This window comes from Miniopterus schreibersii, assembly GCF_964146895.1.
Source record: "Miniopterus schreibersii genome assembly, chromosome: 9".
NCBI lineage: Eukaryota > Metazoa > Chordata > Mammalia > Chiroptera > Miniopteridae > Miniopterus > Miniopterus schreibersii.
The window spans coordinates 26,381,343-26,397,106 of NC_138118.1; the positions used below are offsets into that span (position 1 = coordinate 26,381,343).

Sequence of the window (15,764 nt, forward strand, 5' to 3'; positions counted from 1 at the left end):
AAGTGAGCCTGGAATACTAAAAAAGAAGCTCAATTGTGGCTACAACCTAGTGAGTAAGAAAAACAGTAGCATGTACTCAGTTTGGAAGAGTAAGCAGGGAGCAGATCATGTAGGTCCTTGAAGGCTATACAGAGTTTACATTTTATTTTAAATGTAAAGGTAATCATTGAAGGTGTTTTAACAGGAAAGTGACAAGTTCTGATCTGAGTTTTAAAAAGAGTTACTTGGTTACTTTCTGCAGAGGGGACTCTTCGAGGGCCACAGAGAAAGCCTGGAGACCAAGTGCATAGTTCAGATGAAAGATAATAGATAATGTTTACACATTTTGGTATTAGAGTACACATTAACAGAATCTGGAAAGTGAAGCAAAGAGTGTTTGGGAGTAGGAGGGGAAAAGATAACCATTTTTATTTACCTGAGCAGTAAAAATTTTTCTGGTGGGAGAGTCTAGCAAGGTGCCCTACTAGAGACTAAGCTTCTATTTAAAGGACTCAATGATACTCAGTTCTCAGAAAGTAATCTTGTGACAACTCTCAAGTCACAAAGGTAGAATCCCCAACCCCATGGAGAGGGGGATGACTATATGGGTATCGGCTCTTTTTTTCTTTTTTTTTAAATATATTTTTATTGATTTCAGAGAGAGGAAGGGAGAGGGAGAGAAAGATAGAAATATCAATGATCAGAGAGTCATTGATCAGCTGCCTCCTGCACACACCCCCACTGGGGATGGAGCCTGCAACCCTTGGCATGTGCCCTGACCAGGAATCAAACTGCCATCTCCTGGATCCTGGGTCAATGCTCAATTGCTGAGCCATGCCGGCTGGGTTGGGTATCTGCTCTTAATAAGTAAAACAGACAATTGCCCAGGAAGGAGATACACTCAATGCTTTTACATAGATTATTAACAAAGGAAACCCAAGAGACCCAACCCACTGGCTTCTCTGGTCATCACATGTATTACTGGCTCTTGCTTTATGCTCTCAGTTCCTAGCTCAGGTCAGTCAATATGTCTGTTTCTAGTGGTCATCTATGTGTTCAATATAGAAGTTAACAGTTTCACTGGCCATAGAAGCAAACCGGCCAGGCCAGCAGAGACTCAGACATCAGTGCTCCCTGCATGTCTCACAAAAGGAAAAGCTGCTTATAAATTTCCCTGGTTGCTGTGAGACTAGAGAGAGGGCAGACACAGGGTAAGTTAAGTATAATTTGGGAAGAAGATACAGATATTGATAAGCTTAATAACTGATCAATAAACATAAGTATGGATCTTAGTAAGTACAGACCACAAGAAAAATATAATTTTTAAATATTGAACCAGCAGGCTTATTCAATGGAAGAGAAGAAAGAGAGAAAGTATAATTGATACAAAATATAAAAGACAGCAAAAATGACTAAACAGAAAAATGATAATAAACACAAATGGTAAAATATATTAACCAAAAGTACAAAAGTCTCAGATTTGAACAAAGATAATATTCAGCAAAAATTTTACAGATCCAAAATATCTAATCACAAAGTTATAAAAATCTTGATTATAAAATCTGAAAATAAATATGCCAGGCAAATCCAAATCCAAATAAGCTACAGCAGTCAATCTTATTAATACAGGTTAAAAAGAAAATCAAGGCAGAAAAATATAAGGGAAAAAGGATATTATATATCATCAGAATAATCATCAACATAAATCCATCTAACAATATAGCCTCAAAATGTATGAAGCAACAATTAATAGAACATGGGGGGAAAACAGGTAAATAAACCACTGAAAGTGAGTATTATATCATATCCCTCTCAGAAACTGAAAAAGTAAGTAGACAAAATAAGTTAAGATACAGAAGATTTGAGCAAGATAGTTAATAAACTCAAATGAGCAAATAATGTAAACTTTGATAATCAACAGGAACCACATTACTTTCAAACACAGATATAACTTTTATGAAAACTATGTACTAGGCCTCAAAGGAAACTTCCATAAATTCTCTCCAAATAAATATCATGTGATCTATGTTCTCTAAGCATGATGCAAAAAAAATGTAAATCAATAACAAGGGGCTAAAAATATAATATAGAGGATAAAATGAGATTATAAGGGAATAAATACTTTGAATCAAATGGAGCTAACTTAAGAAATTGGTAAAAAAAAAAAAAAAAAAAGCAACAGAGAATGGAGGAGAAAGAGAAGAAACAAAATAGTACAATATGCGTAGAAAAGACTGGGAAAAAAGTTGAGAAAATAAATAAAACCAAATCCTAGTTCTTTTGAAAGTATTAATAAAATAGGCATGCCTCTGACAAGATTAATCAGAGAAAAAGAAATGTAAAAAAAAGGCAAATAAACAGAATATAAAATGAAAAGGGAGAAAAAATAACAGTATTTTTTAAATTATGAAATAACATTATAAAAAGCTATATGCAACAAGCTTGAAATATATGTGTATTATATATAATATATACATTATATATATACTGTATATAATATATACATATCTCAAAACAATGTAGCACTGAAAAACATGGGAATAGTCATGTATCACTGATGAAAATTTACATAATCATAAGCAGCCATTCTGGAGAGTACAGCACAGGACATACTGAAATCAAGCATGCATATGCCCTAATATCCAGCAATATTACTCCCAGACATACACTGTAGTGAAAGCCTCTCACATGTCTATAAGAATGTTCTGCAGCACTGCTGGGATAATGGGAAATTGGAGGTAATCTGAGGGTCCTTCACTAGGGGAAAGGTTAAGTAAGATAGAGTAAGAGCATAATATGGAATATGATGCAGGAGTTAAAAACTACAAGTTAAATACTAAAGGTACATAGAGCAAAAAATGGATAGACCTGAAAAATAGTACTGAGTGAAAACTGTTAAGAAAAAGAGAAAATCTTCAGATACATAAATTAAACACACATACCACTACATTATATATTTCGCCAAAATGTTAGGTTATGGTTTCTGAAATCAACTAAGTTTCATCTTCCTGGCATTTTAAAAATAAATGGTACTCTAATAGAGAAGTTCCTCACCAACTATATTTAGAAGAGATTCCATCAAATCCAGATGTCCCATTACTTTCTTAATGGCTTCATCACATCACAAGGCAAAATTTTTGTTATTGTCCCCAAAATGTCACAAAGCTATTATTAAAGATAAAAATGCATATATGCTTTCTCAAATACAGCATGTTCAAAACTGAGCTACTAACCTTCTCCTAAAAAAACTATTCCACCTGCAGGTTTCCACATTTTAGCTGATAGAAACTCCTCTCATTCCAAGGAAAAATCCTTGGAATCATCCTTGACTTCTCTTTTTCCCACACCGTACATTAATCAGCAAATTCTGTTAGTCCTACCTCCAAAATACATCGAGAATCTGGCCACTTCTCACCACCTCCTTTGTTACCACTCTGGTCCAAGCCACCACTGTCTCCTGCCAAGATTAATATGAGCCTTCTAATTGACCTCCTACCTTCTCCCTTCACACAGCAGCCTGTAAAACTGAAGGCTGGTCATATCACTCCTCTGTTCAAAAACTTGCAGGATTCCCCATTTCACCCAGGGTAAAAGCTGATGGCATTCCTGCAATCCATAAATCCTGCATGATCTGTAACTCTCCCCCCACCCACCCTCTTTCTTCCCCTGGGATTACTCTGTTTCATCCACCCAGGACTCTTGCAGTTACCTGAACACACCAGGCATATTCTTGCTTCAGAGCCTTTGAGCATATAATACATGGACTAACTTCCACACCTCCTTCAGTCTTTGGTAAAATGTGACTTTATCACAAGTACCTGATCATCCTATTAAAACTATGACTTCTATGGCCTCCCACTCTCTGCCCACTGGCCTTCCTAATCCTCCTTACCTTGCTCTACTTTATCTTTTCCTATGCCACTTATCAATTTCTAATCTAAGAATACATTATTATGTTTATTACTTTTTGTCTTCTCTCCTTGCTAGAATGTAAACTGTGTAAGGTCAGGGGTCTGTGGGTTGTTTTGTTTGTTTGTTTTGTAATCCTCGCCCAAGGATATTTTTTCCATTGCTTTTCAGAGAGTGGAAGGGAGAGAGAGAGAAACATATGTGTGACAGAGACACATCAATTGGTTGCCCCCCGCACGCACCCTGACCAGGGCTGGGGATCGAGCCCACAACCGAGGCATGCGCCCCTGACGGGAATCAAACCCAGGACCCTCAGTCTGCCAGCGGACGCTCTAACCACTGAGTGAAACGGCTATGGCAGGGGTCTACGTTTTGTCCACTGATGATACCAGTCACCTGAACAGGGCCTGACAAGGAATGGAAGTTCACTCAATACGTTTGCATTGAATGAACAAATGGATGAATGACTGGATGGTTTAGTGCAATGTGAGTACAGCAAGATCAAAATGAGGGTTGTGGGGGGAAATGAAGACAGCTGTGAAACCAGATAAACAGTGAGCATGACTGGAGCCACTGAATAACACCAGGAGGAATTCCTAGGAAGGTGAAATGCAGAACAGCAAGAATCCATGAGAACTGTTTGAATACACAGTTGAGAAGCAGAAGCCAAAGATTATCCCGATGAGGAAGGTCAAGAACAGGATTTTGGAGGAGGGAAGCTAAATCAATCTTCCTGATGACAGGCATCTGTCCAGAACTGCTGATGGGCCAGCTACATACAATGAAGACTCTACTCAGTAGTGGATATGGATACTACTCACCACATCGAAAACCCAGAATATGAAAAATCCTGATAGTGACAGTTTATCAATTGCGTATTTATTATGACACAAGTAAGACTTTCATGTAAATGACAATACCTAGTGGTAAATAAAATAACACTATTTCTACCTAAAACTCTCATCCACATCAAGGATTATTTTCCACCTGCTCTTCACTTTATATAATGAATACAGAGTACAATAAAGCCTGCTTCATCATTCCTGAAACAAGGTAAATTAATAATTAATAAATCTATTATTTTCTCTTATTAATTAAACTCTTTTCTTTCTATATAAATCACCAATTGCAATAATTTACTAAATAAGTCAACTTAACATATCAGGCAAATCCAGAAAAGCAAATTATGACAAAAACATTAGCAAGTGCTCACATAAAGTTTAACTTTGAAGATCAGTGAGTTATTATTTATAGCATTTGCTTTCAAGGTTTACTTTTTCTTTATTTGTAAGTATAGCAAATACAGAATTGCCAACAATCACTTCAGAAACTTCCTAGGAATTAACATAATCCACTGTATACTTTGTCTTTAGTTCAATGATACATCTGGTTATACTAAAACTTAAAAGCTTAAGAGTAGTAACTGTGTCAAGTAATACTTGGTTACCTGAAGGTATTAAAATACTACTCTTCTCATCTCCCAAGTACACATAATGGTACTTTACTTCTTCAATAATAAAGCTTAAATTCTTCTAAATCAATTCACCAACCAAATTATCCATAGTAAACCAAGACAATTTTATTTTATTATTATTATTTTTTAAATATATCTTTATTGATTTCAGAGAGAGGAAAGGAGAGGGAGAGAGAGAGCTAGAAACATCAATGATGAGAGAGTCATTGATCGGCTGCAGCCTGCAACCCGGGCATGTGCCCTGACCGGGAATCAAACCCTGATCGCCTGGATCCTAGGTTGATGCTAAACCGCTGAGCCACGCCCGGCCGGGCACCAAGACAATTTTAAAAGGAAAAGAAAAAACAGTGTATAAAGGAAAATAATGTGACCTGTGGAAGAATAAGGGGAGAGAAGGAACAAAATTAGAGGATTTAAGAATGAGGAAAAAGAGATTAAAGAAAACAGAAAATGACCCCCAAAATAATCATTTAGAATTTTCCTCCTAAAAATATTTTTACCTGTGGAATAAGAGCAGAATATTTCTCTTACTGAATATTCCCTAAAATAAAATAAAAAATTAATATATCTTTATTGATTTCAGAGAGAAGAAGGGAGAGGTAGAAAGAGAGAGAAATATCAATGATGAGAGAGTCACTGATCGGCTGCCTCCTGCACACCCCCGACTAGGGATCGAGCCTGAAACCCGGGCATGGCCCTGACTGGGAATCAAACCTCAATCTCCAGGATCATAGGTCGATGCTCAACAGAATAAATTTTAAAAACAATTTGGAAAGGGCATAATAGTTCTCTTTTACAAATCACTGATTTCATGAGGACTTTGTTTTCATGAACATTAAGCAGGCAAAAATGCAAATCAACAGTCCTGAATGCTCCAAAGGCTTTGATTAGTCCTTGAGGTCTATATTTTCTAAAGTATGCTTTCTTTAGAAGTGCTCCTCTGAAGAAATCATTTAAATGAAATCCTCTTACTATTAATACAATTAGGCTAATTCCGAAATGTCAATTGCTCACACCCTAGGTTATCGCTAATAACCTAAAAGGAATATATAATGAACACCTACAATAATTTTCTAAATAGAATTCATTTTAATTTACATTATTTTAAAAATAAATGTTAGCACTTCTAATGAAGATAGAAAATCAGCATAATTAAACCAGTAACAAAGAAGTATCATAATCAACAAGAAGCTGGGAAGCAAAAGTCAAAGGTACAAAGCTCTAACTTGGAATTTGTATGCCATAGCTCTGATTAACCAATTCAAATATTTTTTTGATTGTGTTTATCTACAAAATACTGTGCAGAAAAACAAATATCATACCAGCACTCAAGAAACTCAAAATCTAGTGAACTTCAATTATCCTTTTGTCTGCTTTTAAAATTCAGCTCAAAAAAACCTCTCTCTCTCTCTCTGTTCATTTAGCCCTAATCTCTCCTTAATGAAGGGATCACATGAGTAAGTGATTTGAGATAAAAATTGAAAATAGGAATAATTGTGAAAAAAGAGGTCAGGAGAAATGGAATTATATTATCTAAAGACTTATATGTTTTCTTTAGTGAGGGAGTCCCACAGAAGATGCTCAGATATTAAGTATCCCCATGAAACCTTAATTCTCAAATGGAGACTTGGGTAAGATACAAGTCAGCTCAGCTCAAAATCCTTACATGATCAGATATGTATTTGTAGGAATAAAGAAGAGGGGGTAGTAAAATATACACTGAACCACAAGTGTTGGTTACTTCAGTGAGAAAACATGGTAGGAGTGGAGGGGTCATATCATAACTTCCTTCTTCTCTGACTTGTTACAATGAGTATAAATTAGTTCTGTAATTTAACAGGACACCCATGGTGTGAATTAAATGAAATGTTCTGTATAAACTTAATAAAATGTCTGGCACTTGTAATACTCATGTAACTTACTGATGACAAAAATTGAAAACCCTCTAGTTCTAAACTAGAGAAAATGCTGAAAATGCAGGAAGGATCCAAGCCCTGGGATGAGGTAACAGCAGTTTCCTTTGGCTATTTTTTACAGAGAGCAATAACTAAGAACACAAAAAGGATGATCAGCAGGTATCATCTTTACCAGCTAGACTGAACATGGGTTTGACATGGTCAAAGGCATATAGAACACGCCTTCAGCTGACCTGATACAGGTAATGAAGTTTTAGAAAGAATGGAAGTATATACATGGTATCTATATTTGATTTTATATAGAATCTGATGTTGAGAGTTGAATTGTATCCTCTAAAAAGATATATTGACATCCTAACCCTTGGTACCTATGAATGTGACCTTATTTGGAAATAGCTTCTTTGTGGATGTAATCAAGTTAAGATGAGGTTATAACTCCAATTCTAAATCAAATATGACTGGTGTCCTTATGAAAAGATGAAAGTTTGGACACCAAGATACAGATACACAGGGAAAGCTCCATGTGAAGTAATGCACCTGCAAGTCAAGCAATGACAAAGACTGCTGGTAAGAAAAGATTCTTTCCTAGAGCCTTCAGAGGAAGCGTGTATGGCCCAGCTCACACCTGGATTCTGGACTACTGGTCCCCAGAATTGTGAGAGAACAAATTTCTGTTACTTAAGCCACCCAGTTTGTGATACTTTCTTACCACAGCCCTAGGAAATGAATACACCTGGTCATAAACAAGTAACAGGGTGGTTTTTAAGCTAAACTTAGGTGGGTGGATTTTTTCTTTGATATCTACATTTCCCTGTGTCTAGCCCATTTTTTACTTTTACATCCACTATTTTGCTTTTTTGAAAGTCTCAGTTATTATTTTTAAGCTTTGTTTTATCATCATGAGAAAATAATATGCTCAATTTAAGAATTTAATATTATATAAATTCATAAAGTAGAAAGATAGCTATAATCTTACTAACAATTTTTTCTATATTTCAGTTTATGTCTATACAGTGGCTCTAAAGTACAGTCAGGGAGTTCCTGACACATTTTCAGGGGATCCTTTGGTCAAAAGTATTTGCATAATATGTTGTTTTACTTTTTCAATCTCATCCTATCATGGGTATACACAGGGGCATTCCCACAGGCCACATGTTGGCTGATATCACAAAAGACTAAATGCAGAGCAGATATGAGACTCCAGTTGTCTCCTATTCAGCTGGACACTGAGAAAACAATGTTCCTGTTTTAATTATTTTTCATAAAAATGTTATTTTTGTTAACATGTAATGTATTTGTAATTGTTATTTTGAAGGGAATAAATATTTTAAAAACATCTATAGATAAAATGATAAGTATCAATAGATAAACCCACAAATACAAAAGTTTTGGGGTCCTTAGTAATTTTAAACAGGTTCTGAGACCAAAAAGTTTGAGAACAATTGGTCAATACTAGCATCTTTCTTAAAAAATCCTCATCCAAGGATATGTTTTCATTGATTTTTAGAGAGAGGGGAAGGGAGAGAGAGAGAAAGAGAAACACCGATGTACGTGCCCCAACTGGGGATTGAAACAGTAACCCAGCCATGTGCCCTGATGGAAAATCAAACCCAAAACCTTTTGGTATATGGGACAACGCTCCAACCAACAGAGCCATCTAGCCAGTGCAGCATTTATTTTTAATTGAAAAATATGTAATAAAACTATACCTAATATTTACACCTTTCCTTTTCACTTAAAAATATATCCTGGATAATAATGGTAAGAAAAGCAACACTGAGTATTTACTATTCGTGAAGTCCTGTGCCAAGTGCTTTGCAAGGATTATTTCATTTTATTACTACCTCAACCCTATGGGTACTTCTGATGATAGATGACTGGTAGACCACACTCTTAGAATACTCACTACCTATGTAACCTTGAACAAGACTTACGTCAAGGGTTGTTATGAGAATTAAATGAGGTGATATTTGTAAAGCACTTAAAACAATACCTACAATACAGTAAACACTATAGAAATATTTGTCAACATTTAGATGGTATTTAAAACTCTGAGTCCAAATGTAGTTATCCAGGGTTGTAAATAAAGAGACAGAGAGAAAAGAAGGTTCAAAACTGGCCAGGGACACTCAAATTTTGGTAGTCCAGAAGCTGAAGAGAATCTAGCCAGAAAGACTGTGAGATTTTAGAATAACTAAGAGAACATAGTTTCCTAAAATCAAGCAAATAAAATGTTTCTAGAAGGTTGTGATGATCTGCATCAAATGAGAGGACAGGATATTGAAAGAGGCAGTGTTGCAGAGACAGAGAGTGAAATAATAATGACAGGGAATGACTCAGAGGTCTGCAGAAAACTATAAAGAAGGTGGGAAAACAGGTGATGAAGTCTGAGAGCCCATCTTGCAGATTTTGGGGAACAGAGGCAGAAAATGATCTGGAAGCATGCACAAGAAGCAAGGAAGACAACTATCCCACATCAAGCCTTCACATACTCCTCTCCCATTCCCATCCCTCCAAATAAAGCCGCACCACAACCTTCTAGTTCATACCTCGGATTCCACTTCAAGGAATCCCATCTGAGACAAACAGGTCCCCAAACCATCCTGGTTCAAGTTAAGGGTTCTAGTAGAGGCTGATCAAATCTAGGGATGCTTTAGAGGCTTGTTCCACAGTAGGGGGAGCTCAGATTAACAAGTGTATAAAACCCAATGTCTGCCTTGAACAGATCTATCGCTTCAGGATTCTCTAAACCAGTAGTTCTTAAATGGGGAAAAACTGTGTCCCCAGTGAGACATTTAGCAATGTCTGGAGATATTTTTGGTCATCACATTGGGTGGCAACAGGGAGAAGGTTGCTACTGGCATCTAGTGAGTAGATGCCAGGGATTGCTGCTTATACACCCTACAATGCAAAGTGTCCACAACAAAGACTTATATACTCCAAAATGTCAGTAATGTAAAGACTCAGAAACCCTACCCTAGACTTGGGGCAAAAGGAGCTTTGGTTTCTTTCATACAGGCAAACGATTGCATCCACGCCAGTTATCTACGCCTGTTCTGAGTGAATATGGCTAATGGGCCAGACCAGTAAGTCAGACTTATGAATTCTATTCCAAATCTACTCAAATAGGGCAGGCAAAGATAGAGGAAAAGCTTGTGGCTAGCTAAATGGTAAAGTTAAAAAGAAAACAGAAATTGTGTCATATATCAAATATTAAAGAGGCATGATTACCAAAAATGAGAACAAGCAAAAAGGTTTTCCTTTAAATTTGGGAAAGCAAAAAATGCAACCCTTTTCATTTTGAATAATAACACCTTACATGAAGTTCAAAAGACCACATGCTCTCTCTTAGCCCTGCCCACTGCCAATACATTCCTTCAGTAAGGTGCTTCCATTTTCTTGATTGCAAAAGGAAGCTAATTTGAGTTTTCTGGGAAAATATCCTGGGAATTCAAAATAATTCACATGTTGCTTTAAAAAGTGAGAAGCCATGAATCTTGACATAAAGGAACCTATGTGTTCTTACCTCATCAATAATTCACTTACAGTATCAATATATTATTAGACCCATAATCATCTACAGCTAGACTTCCTGGAATTTCCTTTCATTCTCTTTCAGGATATCTCATTAAGTTTTCCCTTCCTTAAGGGGATTCCAGAAAAAATTTTTTAGAGAGTCTCCTCTTTATATGGAAGGCATTCTGACTCTAGCATTTCTATTTCCACTTTAAAATATGCTCTAGGAAAGTTTCAACCAATGAATATGGGGAGAGGATGGCTGTGTCTTAAAGAAAAATTAGATCCTCTTGCTTAAAGGTTTTATCAGCATGCTGTCTGGAATACAGTGTGCTGTTTTATCAGAGGCAGCTTCCCAGCAAGATGTTTTATGTGCATGTTGTTAAAGGAGTGAACCCCTCAGTGCTGTCCTCATTTATGTATGACCCATGACCTGAGAGGAGTCGGCCCAACCAACAATTGTCTCCTGCAAGGCTGGGACCAGCTGAAGCTTTAGCAGAGAAAGGGATCCTCAAACTCCCCTCCTCCATTTGGGTGTCAGGAGTTTCTGAAGGAAAGAGCAACTGTAATATTTCTCTTCAAAACACATCTTCAGCATGTCTGACAGTGTCTTTTACAGGACTGCTACAAATGTAGGGCCCACATCTACTGCATGCTCTATAAATCCAGTCAGAAAGCTACATGTATTGGTATTCTAATAATATGACAGATTTTTTTAGAAAAGTAACCAAGAAGCAAACACATATAAATACAGATACACACATACATAAATATGTGTGTACATACATGTAGAGAAAAAAAGAGAGATTGTTTGACTTATTCATTCAAGAAAAAGAAATCAGAAGTATCCCAAAAAGTGCATCAGTGGAATAGGTAAGTAAATTAAGAAATACATATAAAATGGAGAAAAAAATAGGGGGGAAAAACTGTAAGCATGTTTACTATTTACCAATTGTTTACACATAATTGCATTTCTTTTTCCCCATCACTCCCTCAATTACCCTTTTAGGTGAGAATCATTATGCCCAATTAACTTAAGACAAATGAAAAGCCCATAAAAGTAAGTTACCCTAAATCACAAAGCTAGTGAAGAGCAAAGCTAAGATTCACATCCAGGTTTTTGGACTCCCTAACCAGCATTTATTCCACTGTATCCCAGACTTTCCCCTCAGATCTGTATTTGGATTAGGTCAATAAGAAGAATTGTAAGTATAAAATAATATTAAAAATCAAACCATAGTAAAGATGTATTGGTTTTAATTATGTGAAATTTTATATGCATATATTAAAAATGATGATAATCCAAATGAGACTGATGGAAAACAACTGGAATTAAAAACATACAAGTTTGTTTTTCCTATGAAGCTGCTTGAGCATATAATACAGAAAATCACCAAAATCTGCTCCTCCATGCATGCCTGTACCAGGCTAATTAAGGTTAAGAAAAAACAATATATATAAAACACCTGTTAAAGGCTAAATGCAGCTATGCCAGGTTAAGATAGAAAAATATCCTATCCTTCATAAAATTCTCAGCTCTTTCAGAGGCGAACGAACTGGTCAAGTTTCTCTGCAATATCAAGGGATGAAACTTCTGCAAGTTAAAAAGCTTGAGGGCAAGTTCATGTCTCTGTAGAAATCTCCTTTTCTTAAAATTAGCACTTATAGATGATAACAAACATTATTTAAATTCTTCTGTCAACCAAAAGAATTAAATCCTGAGAGATCCCCTTTGCAGTACACCTATCACCTTCAGTCAAATAAAATCACTTCAGAATCTTCCTCCTCTTGTTCCTATCCTCAAGTCTGGGGACAATACTGCTGTTTAATGGAGTAGCCAGAATCCAAGAACGCATCTCACTTAGGTCTTCACATGTTGCAGAAGAGTGGGCGTGGAGTGCAGGCCTCACCTCTAAAGAGTGACTGGGAATTCACATGAATCACTGCCCTTCCAGAAACAAACTGATAAAAGACTCACTAGGCATACACAGTCCTAAAACTGAGATTGGAGAAGATGCCACTTCTATCATGTCCCTCAGTTCTTTCATTTTTATAATGAGAGTTTACCTTGTCTCCTAATCCAGGATGACAGCAGAAGGAAATGTTGACCAAGGTTTTCTAAGATTGTATCTAAAAAGGAAATGGCTTATAAGTACAATTCACACTAGTGTTTCATTATGAAATTTTTATTTTTTAAAAAAGTAGAAGTAAAAGTTCCTCAATGGTTTCCCTTGAAACCATTGCTTTGATTTTAAATTATATAATAATAACCTCCCTTGTTCTCTTTCATTTTAAAAACTATATTTCTTCTCTTCTTATGTTGAGTAATACTAATAAAGTATCCTGACTCAAGAATCTAAGAAAATACTTGAAATAACTAAAATAAGATCAGATCATAATATTATTAAATTTTAGGGTAGCAAATTGATCCACAGTTTATTCAAATCTTCAAACAACTACACATAAAAAAAAAAAAGTCAGTTGGCTAAAATGGCTGATCTCATTCTTGGCTTCTGACTAAGCCTCAAAAGTTTAATAAGGAGATTCCAAGATGGGGGTGAATTGAGTGGAAGCTACACTGATACTCTCCCAGGACCAAACTGGAATTACAACTCAAATATAGAAAAACTGCCCTGAATAATCAATTGCAACTGAAGACAAGCTGGAGAGAACCCTCATAACCAAGGACGAAAAGTGGAGACCACATAGAAACTGGTAGGAAGTGCGAGGTGCAAGAGGCCTGTCCAGCCTCCCAGAGGCAGCCGCTGAAGTTCACGAGGGATATCTCAGCTGTGGGGGGTTCCCTCTGAAAACTCTAGGGTCTAAACACCAAGCTGGGCTCCCCCTCCCAGAGCACCAGAACTGAGAAAGGTGCCCACATAACATCTGGCACTGAAAAGCAGCAGGGTTTCTATCTGCCAGGAATAGATGGCTGCAAATGCAGGCACCCTCTTAAAGGGCCAATGCACAAAGTTTTGTGTGTAGCCACTCATCTTGGGCTCCAGCGGAGGGAGGGTGGAGTGGACTGGAGCTTAGTGGGAAGAGTTTAGAGGTGCTGGATTGGGGACAGAGCTCAGGGGGCACCCATCTGGATCCTTATGCTGAGTCATTCCCCCTTGTAGCAGGGGACATCTTTTTCAGGCAGACATTTGCTATCCAAGCAGCCTTTGCCTGTGGGGGAAGCAATTGCACCTCCCAGTTGGAAAACCTCTCACCCAACACAGTAGAGTTTCTGCAACCTGAAGTTCATTAAGAGATTAAATAACAATCAGCCACCCCACCCTGTGGAGTTTCTACAGCCTGAGGCTCATTAAGATATTGAATAATAAATCAGCCTCTGGGTGCTTTGAGTTTTTGCCTGATCTGCTCTTGGACCCAGGGCTTGGAAAAGGAGACCTTGGTGGGCATCTTGGTCCTTTCCAAACGCACCCAGCCCCAGCAGAGGAAACCACAAGCTGTGGAGTGCATAAAGCTTCAAACAGGGTACTCAAGGCAAGTCACACACAGCATCTTACATTGGACTGCCCCAGAGACCATCCAAAAGACTGGGAAGTCCTAGCAGATCTACCTAATACATAGAAGCAAATCCAATCAGACAGCCAAAACAGGGAGGCAAAAAAACAAGCGCCAAGTGAAAGAACAAAATAATTCTCCAGAAGAAGAGCTAAATGCAAAGGATGTAAGCAATCTATTAGATATAGAGTTCAGAATATTGGTCATAAGGATGCTCAACAGCATGAGAAAAGATATGGAAACTATGAAGGAAATTAAGAATGACGTAGTAGAAATAAAAAAACACATTAGAAGGAATAAAGAGCAGATTAGGGGAAGCTGAAGATCGGACGAGTGAATTAGAGGACAGGGTAGAAAAAAATCAGAGATCCAAAAAGAAAAAAACAATTAAAAAACAGGGCAGTTTAAGGGAGCTGTAGGACAACATGAAAAGTTACAATATTCACATCACAGGAGTGCCAGAAGAGGTCAAAAGTAAGCAAGGGTTAGAGAACCTTTTTGAAGAAATAATGGCAGAAAACTTCCATAACCTGGTCAAGGAAAAAGGCACACAAGTGCAGGAGGCACAGGGAGTCCCAAGCAAGAAGAATACAAAGAGGCCCACGCCCAGACACATCATAATTAAAATGCCAAAAATTCAAGACAAAGCAACAAGAGGAAAGCAATCTGTTACCTCCAAAGGAGCTCCCATAAGGCTGACAGCTGATTTCTCATCAGAAACTCTAGAGGCCAGAAGGGAATGGCATGAACTATTCAAGGTAATGCAAAACAAGGATATGAAACCAAGAATACTTTATCCAGCAAGGCTATCATTCAAAAATAGATGGTGAAATAAAGAGCTTCCTAGACAAAAAAAGGCTAAAGGAATTTATCACCACCAAACCAGCACTGCAAGAAATTTTAAAGGGACTGCTATAATAAGAAGTTGAATAGAGAGAATGAGAAACATAGGCACAAAGAAATAAAATGGCAACATGATAAGTATCTAGCAATAATAACCTTAAAAATAAATGTAGTAAATGTCTCAATCAAAAGACATAGGATAGCTGAATGGATAAGAAAACATGACCTATAAATATACTGTCTACAAGAGACCCACCTCAGAACAAAAGACTCACACAGGCTGGAAAAAGAATACTAAAACTTCTGGAGAACTTTAAAGGGGAGATTGACAGCAATACAGTCATAGCAGGGGACTTTAACACCCCACTGACTTTCCTGGACAGATCTTCCAGACAAAAAATCAACAAGGAAACAGTGACTCTAAATGACACACTAGATCAGACGGATTAAATTGACACAGAACATTTCACCCCAAAGATAAAAATATACATTCTCCTCAAATTGCACATTGGACATTCTCAAAGACAGACCACACATCATAGGACACAAAACAAGTCTCTAAAGGTCACAAAGACTGAAATCATATCAAGCATCTTAGACATTTACACCACGGA

General features: G+C 37.1%; 1 protein-coding gene across 9 annotated transcripts in view; it reads right to left on the reverse strand.

The window, feature by feature from the left end:
- ST7 (suppression of tumorigenicity 7) overlaps positions 1-15,764 on the reverse strand; it is a 333,226-nt gene that overhangs the window by 139,103 nt on the left and 178,359 nt on the right. The window lies entirely within an intron of this gene.